Genomic DNA, 16,767 nt, shown 5'->3' with positions numbered 1-16,767 from the left:
ATAGATTTTTCTGTTTTACCTAAAATGTCTACAGCTGTTTGTTTCAGTTACACTTTGGGGACAGGCGTCTTAAACTCTCCTCTCATCTGGGAGCTGATGGGTTAATGGAAAGACCAAACACACGTGTTTACCCCGTAACTTTAACCTCCGCTGTATTCTTTCCATCTCCGACTGCTTAAGTGATGAAATCACACGAGCAACGCAACGCTGAAAAGATCAGTAGTTTGTAGTTCAAGACATAAACCCTGAGTGCAGCAGGGCGGCCATGAATTTACCGCTGATGCTGAAGTCACGTGGAAATCTTGCATCAAACTGTATGCTGCATGGGGATGGAATGCAGCTGTGGAATTCATATAGATCCCAGATAAGATTATTAGACCCTCATCCCCCTGCATCCCCCCAAAACACTTCCACAAGGATAAAGAATTCATCAGGACTAATAAAAAAGTCTAAATGAATTGTGATGTTGTCAAGAAGGAATAATTGCACTATCAAGTACATTACCCAGGAGCTATTAAAATGGCAGAGAAGTAATTAAGTGTTGTGCTATTGGGATAGGAACAGGAGGGGGTGTGATTGGTACCACATGAACATTGCTGCCAAAAGGAACTGTTTGAACTAGAACGTGCAGAACGTGATCTATTTGAAATGTGATATTTAGGGGGAAATTAACCCCTCTAGATTCCACAAGCCAAATTCTGGACACCCTTCACTCTCAGTGAAATATACAAGTATTTTAAGACGGTATTGAAAATGCTACGGGTAGGTTCGGCACAAACATCCTTAGGTTAGTGTCAAGGGAAAATGATGGTTTGGGGAAAAACAAAAAGATACATAAAAACCAGTGAAATCACCCCAATGCCATACCAAAAAACAAAAAAAACAAACACCTTTGTCAGTAAAATGACTGAAAATATCTCGCTTCAAACACCTGCTTTTGTCTCCAGATCAACAGCTGCAGACACCCTGATGTCTCGCTATTGGCTCCTCCTGGCTCAGGGGCCGGCAACCTTCCACACTCAACGAGCCATTTAGACCCGATTACCATTGAAAAGACAACACTGGGAGGCAAAAAACCCTTTGGACATCTAAAATGAAGATAACACTGTATATATCTTTTTTTTTTTTCACCGTAATGAAATAAATGAACTGCTATGGAGAAAATTAAATTTTAATTCTATACGCAACAAAAACCTTTTTACTGAAATATTTCTTTACTTGGATTTATCCATAGTTTGGCTACCGGGGATCAAAAGGTTGAAAAAAATTGCGTGGAGGGAGGTATTGCACATCCACATTTGTAACCTGTATTCTGCGCGACAAGAATTTGAACGCGTTTTATTTTGATGCCGCAACATGACCATAATGTCCATTTAAGATGATATAAAAAAAAAACTGACAAATTAAAATAAAATAAATTTACTTCAAATACTCATTATCTACTTTCCGAAGCCACAGGGAGGGATGGCCGACCCATGTCCTAGCTCGTGATTTTGCGGGTTTGACACTAAATACAGAACTTCACTTTTCAAAGAACGACAAAGAACAACCTGTTCCTTTAAACATATAAGTCCGTGCTATGGTCATACTCTTAGAGGTCATTTACTTGGATTGAAATCACTACACAAACCACTTGCATCCATATTTTCAGGCAGAATCCCATCCTCTGTTGGGCAGACAGAGGAGATTCATCATTATTACTGCAGCGACAGGTCTATTACCTCCAGAGACTAAGAAAACAAGAGAATAAACTTTCAAAGCAGCCATTGTGGAAAACTCATTTAGGGACAATGCTCAACTTTTCACTTGCTTTGCTTGTTGCTGCGATGTAATTAAAGTAATGCATTGCTTAAACTGTCAAACCTTCTTATGAGAGCTGTAGTGTTGACGTTTTTAAAAAGTTTTCTTCTAATGCTCCATGCACGAAAGCGTCAGAGTAACCAGTTGCAGAAGAAAGGTTTTTCAATTTGAAACCGCATAACCACTATAAACTGTTGGTCTGGGAATGAGAATGAGTGAGTCATGTTTTCTTTTCCCTGTACAAATAATTGAGATGCCCTTGAGCAAGTCATTTACCTCCAAATTGCTCCACTGGAAATGTTCAGTGTAAAGAAATGTGGCTTTTCTGGGAAGATCATGGAATGTGAATCTTCACTGCGCACATTGCGGGAAAAAAAACTCATGAGACAACATAGATTAACATACATGATAAAAAACAGCAGGACTATTAAAACAGCTGTTGTCTCATTACAAAGATCTCGCTCGAAGAAACCTATGGAGGAATATGTCAAGAGAAGATATTTGTATTTTCTGTAGCACGCTCCCCCTCCCTTTTCCAATTTCCTTTTTTCTATCCTTTGTTACCCTGTGAGTGTCATCCCTTTCTTATCTTCCCAAGTGTGTGTGTGTGTGTGTGTGTGTTGGGTTGGGGGGGTGTCATACCATGTACCACCCTGATATATTCCTCTCCAACCTTGGAGGGCCACTATCAGATAGAGCATGCTACTGCAAAGAGCTGCTTTCCAGATCATAATTTAACTGTGCTGTTTTCATCATATTTGGCTTTCAAGTTGCTTTGAGGTACGCCTGTGATGTTGTTGTTTTATTATTATCATTATTATTATTATTAACAGTAGTGTTAGTAGTAGTAGTCCCAGTAATAGTAGTATTTCATGGAGTAATTGAGGTGTTTTTGAAATTAGTATTGATGGGCAATGAGTGATTGTATTCTTGGTAAAAAAAAAACCCAAAAACGAGACAGTAAACTTCTCGTGAAACTTCCTTTCTAGGTTTCTAGATCGGTTTAGAGGAGCATTACGTAGACCTCTATTGTTGTCTTGCACACTTTGATCTCTTCTTTTGTCATTTCTTTCAATCGACATGCAGACCAGTTTGGCACGCGACCACAACAGCACTTGCTGCCATATCAGCTCAAGTCTTAACGGAAAAGTTCTAAGTGACAAACCAGTACACAAACAAACCTGTGTAAACACCCAGCTGGGATATAGGATGGATCCAGTATGGTGACCAAACATGGGACATTGAGTGAACAGGACTATCTCGGTGTGTAGTGGCCTATCTTTGACAGGGCTGGGGATGCGTGACGTACACTGCCGCACGAGATAGCTGCTGGAGATGGGAGAGAAGTGTGACTGTAGATAAGCTGAGGCAGAGACACTGAGTGAAGGGCGTAGAGCAGGGAAGAAGTAGGGTGGGTGGCGAAATGATAGACGAGACTTTACGAGAGTTTAGAGTCACCGGGGCAGATGTGCTAACGTGAGAAACGGGTGCACGCGGAAAAATATCATGTTGAATTGTGAGTATAAAACTGCAGGGGAACACGTACACACACATCTGCAGACTGTAGATTAATTACATATTGGCTGCATGATTAATAATAGCAATTTGCATATAAACAATATTTAAAGTAAAGAGTCACTTCCCTACATGTACTGTAATACACTGACAGATTCAACATAGGGTTGACCAATCACCTTTGAGCAGGCTTTAAGGCTTTTTTTTTTTTTTTAAATGATCTGCATTCATATTTAATGCATGAATCAATCCAGTAGAGATCTCTCAATTCCAGCTCTCAAACAAGATGGTAAGTGGTAAAGCGAGTCTTTCCCTGATGCCCTGTCGGTCATGCAAGCCAAAATTTTGGCCCCGGATGCATTTTCCCAAAGCCAAATTGACTCCTCTGTCCAAACCTTAGTCCAACACAGTAAATGTAATATGAAGTGTGTGTTGCCCTCTCGTGCATTTGTTGTACGGTCCCTGTGGTATTTCTGTGGGCAAGATGTCCTAACAGCTCACTGCCTATTTTAGGAGTAATTCCTTTGCAATGAGCACCGAACACCGTGGTGTGCTATGTACAAACACACCATGTAATGTGTTCCGCCTGAAGCAGGAGCACAGAAGAGCAAGTTACTCTCTTCCCACTCACGGTCAAGGAAGAAAAGTGGAAGTTTTAACGGAGAAAGATGCACAAGCAGAGACACGATCCCAAATTCACGTCTGTTTTGCAGGGACAATTCTCCGACTCCTGAAAGCAGGTGTAGATTGTGGTTTAGATACATCGACAAAAGTAACTCCCAAACATGTTGAGCACCAGTTTTGATCAATTAAAACATGTTAAAAGTAACCTTCACTTTAATTGCCTTCACATAATTTCTTTCACTACATCGGATTAAAAATATCAGGACATCTTGTAATGTCCATGCTGGAATAAAACAGAATTTATAAATTTGCACCAACCAGCAGGTTCCGCTGGGCCCAGGTCGGGTTTGCACCGTAGTCCCCGTCTAATTGTTACAGATGAACAGATCCATCTTGTTTGTTTGTATTTCTTTCTTTTTTTTCTTTCTTTGGCGGTGTAGAGTTAAAGCCTTCTGTTATCAGTGTTTCTTACAGGAGCTGCACGTGAAAATGACAGCGATGTTCTGATCTTCACATAAGAAGAAACCTAAAAGAAGAGACGCTGCATTTGCTTTCTGCACACTGACCAAACCGCTGCTGGCTCTCTCTGATACGACTCACGCACGTAAATAATTATTGGCATGTGTGTCTATTTCTTGATTGCTAAAGTTTTGTTGGATGTCAAACAGCGGCGTCACAGTTCCGTTCAACTGCACCTGCGTGTTAACCAATTATTACGCTGATTATGCTATCAGCTGTGGTTTTAATGACGTCAGCGTAAGTCAAAGTGTGTACTTTCTGCCGACTTCTGCGATGTGGAAACATCACTGCGCTACATCTTCCGTCCGTCCATCGCTGGCATCAACAGTCTACTCCAGTTTGAAAATGTAAACCTTGAGTCTGACATTAATTCATCTTTTAGCTCTGACCGACTTGACTATGAGCCTTTGCATTGTACACGTCTGTATAGCCTCTACATCTGTGCCCTGGAGGAAAAAAAAAAATCTTCAGGGTCAATAAACGTATCTAACCGATAATTAAGTGTGGGATCATTTCTTCAACTGATCACACAGATGAAGCGGGACCGTAATTCTGCTATGAAGTCATTCTACTCATTGGATACTTTATCAGTTTCAGCCAAATTGGAAAAGGCTGGTTTTCTTGGATCCAGATCTACGGTACCTTAAGGCCTTGATCTGAGAGCCATCTGTGCTTACTTCACTCATGAAGCAGTTGTGTGTTTCATAAGCTTTCCACAACCTAATAGCTTTATTTATGTGTCCCAGTGCATGCTGAAAACAACGCACGCCAGCTGAACGTAGTTACTGTACACTGCAGGCCAGAGAACCAGACAAAAGGCAATGAAATACGTCAGAAAGAATGTTTTCTGTGGATCATCTGACGACGAGTTCCCCCATCAGGACTGTTGATGAGGTTTTTAGACTTGATAAGAATACCTTCAGTCCAGTTGATGAGCAGTAATTTTCCCAAAGAATGGCTGCCATCTGATATGAGGGAATTTGCAGTAGTTACTGGGCTTTAATAAGGCAGCTGATAAGTGTGCGCAAGAGAGGTCCTCTCAGACAAATAGAATTTGACATGCGGCAATTTGACGAATTTACTCCTTGTGGTTCTTGTCAAAGCCTTGTCAACAGAACGTTCACAATGGCAAATAGGTGATGACTATGGATCCGTCAGGGTTATTTCCGCCGGCTCACAAACTGATTCACTTTTACTGCTCATTTGTCATCTCTTCAGTTTTTGTTTATTGTCGGTGATTGTATAAATGCTGTCGAGGAAGAACTTCGCATCTAGGTTTAGTTAATGGTGATACCCGACCCGTGGGGGGGGGCAGGAGTAGTGGGGGTGCAGAAATGTCATTATCTATATTTGTGTTGGGATAGCAGGATGACAAATCTTAAATCAAATTAGACGGAGCCGATGAGATATGAATCGAGGTTCTGTTTCCGTGTTAATCGCCTCAAATGTTTCCAGTGTTTCAGTGTACCGATTAGTTGTAAAATTAGAAAGTTTGTCGCCATGTCGAAATGTCCTCGACAGATTTGATGCGTCTCCTCCCCGGCTGTGAGTGGTTCATTCCTGGTAGTGATAGTAATAATAATACTGATTCCTATAGCGCCTTTCAAAAGGATCAAGGAGGCTTTCCTAGAAAAACAAGATTTGCCACACCATGCTGATTAAATCCCTGAGTGTCAATGTAAATGTAAATAAATATTAAGAAAATATGAGTATAAGCACTAAGAAATTACGTACTCCTCGAGCCGTTCCGTTGTGTGCGGCATTTCCCGTTTAATATCAACATCTTATCTTCGATATCACAAACTAAATCACATCCGCATCATTAACTCTTCTTGTGAAGTGCAGAGCAAAGACGTGGGGGGGGGGGGGGGGAACATATGGGGAACAGAGATTCAGGGATCCACGGGAACGAGACGATAAATCTTTCTCTGCTTTCAATTAACGGTTTTGAAATTCACTCGTGCCGTTGAACAGGTCAGCGCGCTGATGAAACAGGGACACTCTTAAGTGAGCGCAGATTATGGAGTTTATTTTAACATCTTAGTTCTAAAACTAAGTTTGTTCGAATCAAAACAATTACAGATTATTCTCACTAATGTTTTAATTACGATCCAGTCTTAATTCTTCCTCCTGATTAAGATCTTGTTTTTAAAGCCAGCTATGAGCACTGATTTATTTTCAACAATATTGGCAAAATAAAGTTGATATTTGACCTAAACCGTAGCATCTGTTATTTATGGCCACTCTCAGTGGAGGAAGTTGGATGGATATCTTTTTTTCTTTTTTTTTTTTTGTAAGACTTTAAGACTTTATTTGAAGGTTATTTTGGACAGGGAACAACTCCCAGATCCCTCCTACACATAATACCATATATTTCAGGCTTCTGCTGTCCGATGAACTGTTTATACCTTGAAAAAGAAAAATATGAAACTTAAATTTATCTTTGATTAAATATTGATGAAGCAGATTGGTCTCATCCCTGAAGCCTTTTTTCGGCCAATTGAAGCGGTGCAGCAATAAATGGTGAGTTTCTTCTACGCTTTCACTTATAATTTCAGCTTTTGGGATTTAGAGTTTGGTACATTCAGGACCGTGGTGTGTGTGTGTGTGTGTGTGTGTGTGTGTGTGTGTGTGTGTGTGTGTGTGTGTGTGTGTGTGTGTGTGTGAACGCATGCTGCATGTACAGGCGCAACCACCATGTGTCTAATCTGATTGTTACAATGTGAAATGTCAGCAGTGAGGGTTAAGCGTCTGAGTATTTTTATCTCCTCATCCTCTTCCTGCATGTGGGAGGTGACAGTCATAGTGGTGGTCTGTCATAGGCTTTTACCTCGCTGTAGCTTTAATCAATGCTGAGTGCTGCTCGCCATCGTGGCAATGAAGGCAAACGTCTGGAGGGACAGCTTTACCCAACATCCAGACGGAAACTAATGTAGTGAACCGAAAACATCCTGGCATGTGGGTGGAATGAAAGACCAGCCGAGCAGGGCCACACAGGAGCAGAGTGCATGTGAATCCGAATGCTTTTATATACTTTTTTGAAAGAATGAAATAGTAATATGTCACTAAATATTATAGAACATGTACGTCAGGTGATTTATATACACATTACTGTAATCCTGTTCATGCGAATGTGACAGTGAATCAATATGGAAAGTAAGTGGCAATGTTCTTTTATTGAAGCAGGGAAAGAAAGAACAGATATATTGCAGCATGAAAGAAATTCATATCTCTTTATTTATGCATCTTTTGTTTATTTTTTCTAATTTGTTCATGGGAAAGAGCTGCTTGAAGACTGGAATTGCAATTGGGATTAATAAAGGTTCTCTATCTGTCCATTGGCAGATTTTTAAAGAACCACAAGTGGTTTAGGAATTATAGGCTGAATCATTTATTATTCCAGACTTGTTCAAATAGACAATTTTGGCCCGGAATATTACATTAGTTCACATAATTCAAAAGTTTAGCTTCACTTTGCACTCTTGGAATAGAAACAAGGACAACATGCGATATCCAAGACAGGGGAGGAAGCGAGTGCTGAAGTGATAAATTGGGGTACCTGAGTGTATCTGTTCCCTATTTCTCCAACAACTGCCGCCAGTCATGTGTGACACAAATTACTTTCTGCAACAAATTAGTTCTGTTTGCACGTCACGCCCCGGAGTTCTGTCCACGTCTTGTACTTCTGTTTTTTTTTGTTTTTTTTCTTCTTGTTTTGCTCCATTTCTCTGTCACCTGTTGCAGCCAATTATCGATATTGGCCGTGTTGTTGTCTGTATCCCTGCCAGGGACATGTTGTTGCAGTGGCACGACAAGAGAGGTCATTAATCAGCGTACGACGGAAAAGGAGGTGCGAGCGCTGATGAGCCGCTCTCCTGTAATGGTCTGGGTTTTTCGCTGACTCACAGTGAGAGAGATAAAGATTGAATCCCCTCATCCGTCATACACATGTGAAAGGAAGAGATGACATGCGAGGTTGTAAATTTTAAATTGAAAAATTTGCAGCAAAATGATTGCAGTTGCATATTCATGTGCCACACAGCAGTGAATGTGCCAGTGGCCTAAAACAATCCATTTATCTACTTGGTTACAGATGTCAACTTGTTTATTTCAAGTTTATTTTCCCCATTTGTTCTTGTCTGTTTATATCTTGCATGTTATTCCTCTGTGCTTTTCTGTTTAAGAGATGATAATGATGTCAAGATTGTTCTGCCGATGGTACTGATGAAAATATTGCTGATTGAACTGGAAAGAAATGCCAAAAAAATTGCAATTGAAAAGACAACAGATCAAAAGATCCAGAGCTCCAATTCCAGCAGATGGCAAAAAAAAAAAGCATCAGCGAGACGACAAAGATACAAAGTGAAGTAGAAAGGAAAAACATTAAAAACATCCAGGGTCACTGGGAAGAGAGATTGAAAACAGAAAAGGAAAATTGCAATGCAGAAATGGAGAAAAGAATGAGTCAAAGCAAGTTGGAGAGATAGAATCGGACTGAGAAGAAGACTGCTACAGTGTTACAGCCGTGTCAAAAATCTGCTTTGCACCATTCAACCATTTAAGTATTTTTTTTAGTTTTAAATATAAATGTAAAAAGCAATAACCAGCCATTATTTTGCTAATCCGATCCCTGAGCTGCATGGTCGTTCCCCTGCGTGCACCCTGTGATGCAGGTGTGTCTGTGCCGGGGGGTGGGAGGGCGTCTTGGTGTGTGACCTTGCATATGTTAGGCTGCGTTATGTGAGCCATGAACCCTTTTCTGATCAAGAGAACAATTCGGGTAGAAAATGAAAAATCCAGAACCACATTCTTTCTCCAATGGTGCTGAAGAACAGTGTTCGCATAGGAAAGACGAATCAGAGAGGGAAACTAGAGCTGCAAGGTGACAGAGCGCAGTCGCCATTGGGTTAGCGTATCTCTCTCTGATTTAAAGGTCCCGTGAAATTAGGAATAAATTTTTCCAGTTTTACTCCCAGGTCCATTTTAATAATGCCTTAGTCCTGTAAGCCGAGGCGTAACGTCTTAGGGTTGTCCGTACAACCCACTTTTAACGCAATATCTCAGAAACACCACGAGGGAATTTCTTTAAATTTTGCTCAAACGGCAGACCTCAAAATCCTTTGGTGGTCAAGGTCAGCAAAATCAACTAAATCCGTGTCTTTTTTCCTCCTGTAAAAACAATTCAAATGTCTAACGACCATTCTTACACATGGCGGCATGCAGTAATTTTGCACCCTAAAGAAAAATGATTTCATGTCACAATGTTGCGTTATGATTAGCGCGATTAAACACTTGTCAGCAGAGAGCTGCAGTAGCTAGTTCAGCCAGTGCAGGTTACCTTGCACTGCACACATTGATTCACACAAGGAAAAAGTATAGTTACTGAATATAGAAAGAATAAAATGGAAAACAAAAGGAAGAGACAAGCCTGTAGTCAGTAAAAAAGTAAGTGCATATGTGACAAGTTACAAATTCGACAACACAAGACAACAGAGGAAGAAGCAGATGCCGGATGATGCCGGACAAAAAAGCAGACAGAAAAAGGAGAGAAAAATAGAAATAGCAGAGGGATGAAAATGACAGATTATAAGAAGGAACAAGAAAGAGACTAAAGAAGGAGAAGGATGGAGGGGGTTTGTTCTGTTAGTCCTGACTCTGAGCTGCCTGCTAAGCAGATGATGATTAATGAGGTGGTGGGAAGGCCGGCATCCCGCTCTGTTCGCCGGATGGAGAGCTGTGCACAAGTCCTTTTCTCTCTAATTACCTCTCACTTACCATTAATGCTGCCACAGCCACTCAGTTCCACCATCAGTTCCAGGCCCGGCCCAGCCCGACGTCTCCCATTGGTCCCCAAGATCAGAGCATCTTCTCAGCTGACTGGTTGTCTCTCACACGTTTGATGTCTGTGTAGACACAGAGGGATGACCACTCATGACATCTCACATCAAAATAAAATGACTGATTAACACTTTTGTACTGATGTAACTGCCCCTCAACTGCTGCGAGGTTGGGGTTGGGGGTTTTTTTTGGAACATTTTATAAATTTAACCGTGTCCTTGCTTGCCACCCTGATCTAATGAATCGTGATGGTTACTTAAGTGCTGATTCATGAATCCGGTGTCAAATGTCATTTGTGTCTTGTGTTTACAGATGAGAGAGGGCCTTTTGCTTTTAAATACCTGTCAAGTCAATTAGAACTCGCACTTTATGTATGATAAACTGAGACCTCACAGACTGCAGTTAGTTAGGAGGACGCCATCCATACATCTTTTCACTTAACAGCTGACATTCGCTCACCTTGCAACGGAATCTATTAGAGGTAAATGGCATCATACTGTATTTTCATTGAGTCTGGATGAAAAACATAAACATACAACAATAAAGTTGAATGTTCATCTTTAAGTTATGCGCAGTGAATGTGTAAATAGATTAGCTTCACTTGCCTCCTGAGCCACATGCATCAAGCTCATTATCATGAAATGGTCCACCTGTAAACAACCTGAATGTCTGCATCTTTTAACCAAAAAATGATGTGGAAAACACTCCCTTCAATTATTACAGTATTTGCGTATAAAAACAGTTTGCACCTACTGGTCAGACTGTCTGTGCTCAAAAGTTGACCCCTGCAGCTGTAGCACACGCACATCTGGATCACCTCCTATAAAAACACTGTGAGACTCTACATCCTTTAAATAAACTGCTTCAATACTCAGGGAATCATCTCGTCCCTGCGCATGAGCGAATCACATGGTAGTTCTTGGTTCATTGTCCTCCTGTTTGTCATTAATTGCTCTTATTCAGTGTATTTTCTTCCATAGTTGCACTTAAAACTGCGTGTATTGTACTAATGGTCACATGACCACCTGTTGCTCTGAAAGGAGCCTCTCTATGTCTCTGTGAACCAATCAGGAGACAGCGTTCTGTTGGGGGGCAGAGGATCTTTAGGGATAGTTTGTCATTTCACTGACAGACTTTAAATAATTTAGAATAATTTGATAATGTCAGACTGAAACTTTCAACTGAGGAGAGCTCAACAATATGAGAGTGTGGATGATACAGGATGTCAATGACATTGCACAAATCATCCCCAATGACCAATTAGCTACCTGCTAACTCTTCTTGTCCAATGACTTGAAACATAGCCTTCCAAATCAAGTGCCCTGTGGACATTTTCTCCCCAATCTTCTCTCCATCTCAATATGCTAGTTATTGATCGAGCCACAGGAGTCTGGACAGTCAGTAATTAAACGAAACGACTTGAGGGTGTAAAATTAGCCTTTGTGTCATTAGACTATAACGACGGAGTGGGTAAAAGAACAAGTGCGGCGGTGATGACGGACGACTGAAGACCAATTAAAAAGCAGAGCATGGAATGGGATGAGGGGATCAGTTGAAGATCTATCAGAGAAACATATGGATTTGTCTTGGATAATGAACTCTTCAACTGTCATCGATCTGCTGGTAAAGAGATGGTGGATTAAAGATCCACTTTGAAGAAACTCAGGAGAATCGGAAGCTAGTTTGCTTTAGTTCTCCACATGAGTTTGTTAAACCTAAATTGGTTTCCTTTGAACACTGCTAAATTGTTTGTTTGTTGTCATGATAACACAAGCTTTTTTTCAGTGACTGCAATAGATATTTCTTAATGTTTAAGCTGAAGATGTTTGAACTAGGGCTGTAGCGATACACTAATCTCACGATACGATATATATCACGATATTCAGCTCATGATATAATTTGATACACTTACATCCTTTTATGAAAGATTTAAAAGGGACAAAGTGATTTTGGTGACATCTTGTGAGTGTTCCACTGACTTGGATTAAATTAATTGAACTGAAAGCATCAATTACACAATACATGGCTCTGAGTGGCAGCTTGCAAATGCTGGACAAAATGAATCAAAGATGTGGAGAGAAAATTTGTTTCATTTATTGAAACTGAGTGAAAATTGTCGCTTGCAAGCTTTTGAAAATTAAGTGAACAATGTAGAGTTTAAGTGCAGCAAGTGGCCTTTTTGGCCGCTTTTTTAGCTTGATACTGAACATATGAGGTGGCTACTAGCCAGTCCAACCACCAGGTTAACTAAAAATAAACCATGGCAGCCAATAATTCAATTTGCGGGTGACAAAAGCATGGCAGGGCTCCATCGCGTTGACAGTGCTTGCGTATGTACCCTGCCCATACGCGCCGTGGCAACGTGCAGGTTAGCTAGCTAACAACAGTGCTGCAGAGATAAGAGATGGCGAAGGTAGCTCAGAGGTTGAGTTGTAAACCCATCAAAATATTAAAAGTAAACTGATAGAAACTACGCTAATATATGTATATAAATAGACATCTATAAATAGGCATATAGTAGACATATATATATATATATATATATATATACATATATATAAAAACAGACATATATCTATAAATAGACATCTATAAATAGACATATATTAGCGGTTATTTAAATGTCTATGTTGAGGTAGGACATGTTACGTGTATGACTGCGTTTCTGTACTGTGATTTTCAGTTTGTTGTAGTTACCACTGGGAGCCCACCAGAGGTCTCTGTCGAGTTTATCTTTTGCCCTGACGAGCGAAGAATAAAAGACGGATGTTGTTGTCCAGAGAGCTCGAGTGGGAGTGATTAGTACGACTCTGGTCAAACGAGAGTTATCCATCTCCGCTGCAGGAGAATAGATACTGCCAACAGGTTATGGGCCCAGGCTACCACGGAAAAGAGAGTTTGCAAGGAGTACATGTGTAATGCAAGCGGGAGCTGCGGCAGTTACCACGACGAGCTAAAGTAGCACTCCAGAGAGCTCGAGTGGGAGTGATAAGAACGTCAACCTTCCCCCTAAACTGCGCGCTTGCGCAATCGCGCACCGCTCACACATTCTCAGCGCACAAAAAAATCTATGCAGCGCATAGCCTCGGTGAGTGACAGGTGTCCAGACAATGATACCATACGGTTCACTTAGGCTATGCAGCCAATAATAGCATTGACAGTGCTAGCGTATGTGCCCTGCCCACATGCGCGGCGGCATCGTGCAGGTTAGCTAGCTAACAACAGTGCGGCAGAGATAAGAGACAGCGACGGTAGCTCAGAGGTTGAGTTGTATACCCCGAAAATATTAAAAGTAAACTAATAGAAATTGCTGCTGTAATTTGATTCTTTTAATAAGTCATGTACCTTGCTATGCCCCCAGGTGCTGAACAGGTGTGTGGCCACAGCGTGCACAACTGATGTTGCTCACATTGATCCTCAGTGTGTTCAGGGAGCTTGTGTGCCTTCCCAGTCACATGAAAAATTAGAGGGAACAATGCTCACCGCCATTCTCCTGAATCTCTCAGCGTTGACCGGATGAGAAAGGCATCGGCGTCTGGATAACTAGAAATGCTCTATAGCGACACTATCGGCCGGCAGACTTAATTGCTCTTCCTGTAAAGTGCGGGACACGGGATTTGAATGGGGCTGAATGTATTGATACTCGCGGCTGAAAAATCGATACTCTCTGGGGAAACCAAATATTGATTTATATCGTAGAAAAGATAAAATTGCTCAGCCCTAGTTTGAACTTCAATTTTTTTTAGATGAACTGTAGCTTACATTCAGCTGATATTTTGTGGACATCTATGGCCAGTCCTTACTGTTTTAAGGCTCCGCACTTGGTTTTAAATTCAAGGATATAATTAGGTTTAAGTTAGGATTAGCGAAAGGGTAGGCACTTGGTCAGGGTTATGGACTAAGAAATTATTTCCTCGCAACTAAAAAAGTGTGTGTGTGTGTGTGTGTGTGAGAGAGTGAGAGAGAGAGGGAGTTTGTATGATAAATTGACATTTAACACCATTTCACTCGAGATTCATATTGAAATGTCCCATTATTAAAAGTCTCCAAGGTTTTCAAAAGGTCAATACTGGACTGAGAAAAAGCAACCGATATCCTTTTTCCTTTAATCTTAATTAACCCAGACAATGTGTCCAGTCTAAACTATGTATGAAGATTGGAAATTCCTCACCTATTGTCCGTGTAGGTGTTTGTGGACATCTATTGAGTCGTAGCCTCACTGTGCTTGGCTCAGCAAAATGTTAAGGAAAATTTAAAATTCCACTGTGGACACTAATGAGTTAACATATTTGAGACTCCAATTTTACGACTTTGATTTGAGTAAATTCTGGGATGATGAGTACTTAATTCTTTCATTTTAGTCACTTTGACAAGGAACTATATTTTCAGACACCCATTACTCTGGTTGAGGGGCGAGGCAGGCTGATATACTAAGTGGTGGCCAAATAATTTATGATTTTGAGATTCTGTGCTGTTACATGCTTTTGGCTCGCAGCAATATTTGCAACCTGTAGCTAACAGCTATTAGATTAAGCTATTAATGCCATAAATTTCTTGCTGGTGGGCTGCCTTGCCATTTTTTATTGGTTTATTGCCATTTTCATATGAGAAAGCCTTTCAAGGAATTTCTTTCAGGAATAAATAACAGAAATTTCTTCAAAGCCGGGATTTGGGTCTGCTTTTCTGACATTACAGAGATCATTCCAGATAGATAGGGTCTGAAAAGCTGCTGGGTTCAGGTTTTGCTCTCAGACCACTGTAAAATTTCTAAAAGCGTCATGACAGAGACCAATCATCAGTGGAGGCAACAGCTTGAATCCTTCACTTAAAATTTGACTTTCGTCTGTCAGGCACTCACAAATTGTCGTCCTCAGCTCACAAAGACATGTTCCCCTCCTACATCACATTTTCGGTGTTTGGGAATGCAAAAAGTGTGAGCCATGTGCATTTCACTTGATGTAAAGGAGATTGATGGCTACTGAAACAAAACAACACCAAAACTGCCCAAAAAACATCAGTTAACAAACTTCTCAAGCATCATCTGGTGTAATTCATGTTGTCTTTATATGTGCTCAGTGATCAGCAAACACTTTGATTTTTAGCCTCCTAATACTGCAATAGGCTGCTGTGAACAAGTGCTGGACCTCAGTAGTCATGGTTTGTATTTTTGCAGTCATAAGAAGAGATGCTGGAGGGAAAATAGTGTATTTCTTTGTGTGTTTAATAGAACTATTTCTGAGTACTTGAAAGGCCAAATACACTCACTGAAGGAGGTATCGCTTGAAAGCAGCTCTATACAATCAACAGTTTTTGAGAGATTGTGAAGATTCCAACTGTTTGAATTCTACATTGTGCTCAGCAGGTCACTTTCCAGTTGCCAGTAACAACAAGAGCGGAGGGGTTTTTTTTTTCCATAAGCAGGATGAAACCAATGCTGGATCAGTTTTGACCTCCAACATTTAAAAGCGAACTGCTTCAACCGCTTTTCAGCTAAAGCAGTAGAGAGCATTGGCTGATTGAGAAACCACAGAAGATGATGCATATAAGGTTAGGCTTTCATTTAAAGAAAAAGGAAGACATGATGAAAGATGAGAGTCCCTCATAGGTTTGGAGAGGTATCAAATATTCAAGAACTCTTGACATGCTGTTGAGTTGCACAGCACCAGTAATTGAAGTGTATCAGTCAAAAAGCAGCTCCAGCTCAAAGGAAATGCGTAAATATACTCTCCATATTACCTTAAGGTAGGTTTAGAGAAATTTGTCGACATCTAGTTTGCACCTTGATTGCAGAGGGATGGTTTGACATTCCTCTAACAGTGAAAATATCCACGAACGTATACATCCATCAAATACGTTTCCTAAAAGTAACAAGTTTACGTGACTTACAACAGGAAAAAAAACATCTCACAGGTACGCTTGCATTAACATGTACTACCTCGATGATAAACACGATGTAAGCTATTCAGGATCCCATAGAAACACTCAACCTGAGTGCCACACATTGATATTTTAGATTCCAAACACTAACATGCAATGAACTATCCTTTTTATGCAAATAAGAGACATTTACAACAATAGTTTATGTATCCACACCACAGAAGCCCAGACCAGAAAATTCACATCTGAACGTACTCTGCCGTCCTCACAGCGACAGTCTGACGATGTTATCTTTCTAGTTTAGCGCGCTAACAGCTGCTAGTAAGCTTTAAACCCAAAGTATTGAGTCTAGCTGACACTAAACTGCAATGCTGACTTGAAAAGTTGAAAGGCGAATAATATATTAAGGTCTGGAGTATATAAAGGTTTGTTGACTGACTACACCTGCACTGGAACTGTATATCAGCCAAAACTCTTGAAATGTGTATAATCCACGTGAATGGAAACAGGATGTCGAAAGCCTTTGCCTGTAAATGTCAATCAGGTAGGTGATAAAAACCACGCCCACAAGAGAGTCAGCAAAATCACCTGTTT

The 16,767-nt window shown here is 40.6% G+C and overlaps 1 long non-coding RNA gene across 3 annotated transcripts in view; it reads right to left on the bottom strand.

Annotated features, from left to right (window-relative positions):
• LOC147249708 (uncharacterized) overlaps nucleotides 1-13,812 on the bottom strand; it is a 45,480-nt gene extending 31,668 nt beyond the window's left edge. For 2 of the 3 annotated variants that reach the window (XR_015119237.1, XR_015119238.1), the window contains exons 1-2: nucleotides 13,780-13,812; nucleotides 10,234-10,361 (exon numbers count right to left, since the gene is read on the bottom strand). This is a non-coding gene — a long non-coding RNA (uncharacterized LOC147249708). Of the gene's footprint in view, nucleotides 1-10,233; nucleotides 10,362-13,641 lie in introns of all 3 variants that reach the window. The other variant, XR_015119239.1, reaches the window with a different exon arrangement.
• Between the last annotated feature and the right edge of the window lie 2,955 nt (nucleotides 13,813-16,767).

The sequence above is a fragment of the Aulostomus chinensis genome, chromosome 14 (assembly GCF_037954235.1).
Source record: "Aulostomus chinensis isolate RoL2024-O1b breed Wild chromosome 14, RoL_Achi_v1.0, whole genome shotgun sequence".
NCBI lineage: Eukaryota > Metazoa > Chordata > Actinopteri > Syngnathiformes > Aulostomidae > Aulostomus > Aulostomus chinensis.
This window is presented reverse-complemented; position numbering and strand designations above follow the sequence as displayed.